The sequence below is a fragment of the Apium graveolens genome, chromosome 6, assembly GCF_009905375.1.
Source record: "Apium graveolens cultivar Ventura chromosome 6, ASM990537v1, whole genome shotgun sequence".
NCBI classification, from domain to species: Eukaryota; Viridiplantae; Streptophyta; class Magnoliopsida; order Apiales; family Apiaceae; genus Apium; species Apium graveolens.
Window position 1 is genome coordinate 163,674,211 of NC_133652.1, and position 1,422 is coordinate 163,675,632.

At 40.4% G+C, this 1,422-nt stretch overlaps 1 non-coding gene across 1 annotated transcript; it reads left to right on the top strand.

Moving 5' to 3' along the window:
• Positions 1-225: 225 nt before the first annotated feature.
• On the top strand, positions 226-332 carry LOC141669757 (small nucleolar RNA R71). Its single transcript, XR_012554018.1, has one exon. It is a non-coding gene; the product is annotated as a small nucleolar RNA R71 (small nucleolar RNA).
• Positions 333-1,422: the final 1,090 nt, after the last annotated feature.

Genomic DNA, 1,422 nt, shown 5'->3' on the forward strand with positions numbered 1-1,422 from the left:
GCTGCAATAGCGGTGGCTGCATCAACTTCCAAAATACCTGCTACCTTGCCTGACGTCATCCTCTGAGTTGGGTTTTGATGCTCATTTACAGCCATCGTCTCTATAAGATTATACGCATCAGTATAGCTTTTAGCCCATAAGTCTCCTCCAGCTGCTGCATCGAGCATGGGCCGAGATTGGGCCCCCAAACCATTATAGAAACCAGTGATCACCATCCAATCCGGCATTCCATGATGTGGACATTTTCTCAATATTTCCTTGTAGCGTTCCCAAGCCTCGCACATAGATTATGTAGGTTGCTGCGCAAACTGAGTAAGAGCACTCCTCATAGCAGCAGTCTTTGCCATTGGATAAAACTTCTCCAGAAACTTTTGCGCAAGATCTTGCCACGTAGTGATGGACCCAGCTGGTTCAGAATGTAACCAGTCTTTAGCCTTGTCCCTTAGTAGAATGGGAAAAGCCTCAACTTGATAGCCTCATCAGTCACGCCATTATACTTAAAAGTGCTGCAGATCTCGACAAAATTCCTTATGTGCATGTTGGGGTCTTCAGTTGCCGCTCCTCCAAAAGAAACAGAATTCTGCACCATCTGAATAGTGCCCGGCTTGATTTCAAAGGTGTTAGCTTGAATAGCCGGATGAAGGATGCTTGACTGAATGTCATCAATTTTAGGCCGAGAAAAATCCATAAGAGCTGGATCAGCTTGAACAATACGATCTCCCATGTTTACTGGTTCTTTCTGCTCAGTTCCTGAATCCGAATCCTCAAAATCTAACTTCTCCGGAATATCAAGAACTTCGTCTGTCTCCTCAGCTGTATCTAAAGTCCTCTTGCGAGCACGAGAACGAGTTTGCATAAACGCTTGCTAAAGTACCTGAAACACAACCGAAAAGAGTAAGTAACTACTACGTCCTAATCACTGAGTCCTAATGACCAATGATGGTAAGTACATAAACTAAACAAATACGCCGAGTCCCCGGCAGCGGCGCCAAAAACTTGTTAGGGCGAAAACACGCACTAATATTCACGCAAGTATACGCGTTCGCAAGTAATATAGAATACTTTCTAGTTCGTTCCCTCAGAGACTCAGACTAAATTATTGTCTAATTAAACTCACTCACCAATGTATGATTACTTCTCAATGTTAAGATAATAACACTTAAAATTGTTGATTAAATATTAACTATAATTAACTACTTAATTAACCACTTAACTAACACTTCAATTTATCAATAATAAAACACTCATGAGATCACAACTTCATTATTACTTCCTCTTATAGCCATTGTTATTACCTTTAGCATGTGACAGTGATGATATTAATCGAATAACACAAAACTGATAAAAGCCAACTTTCATTGTACTAATACCATTCTACCAAGCATCCACAATTAAGATAGAAGTTGAATAATCATCAATTAT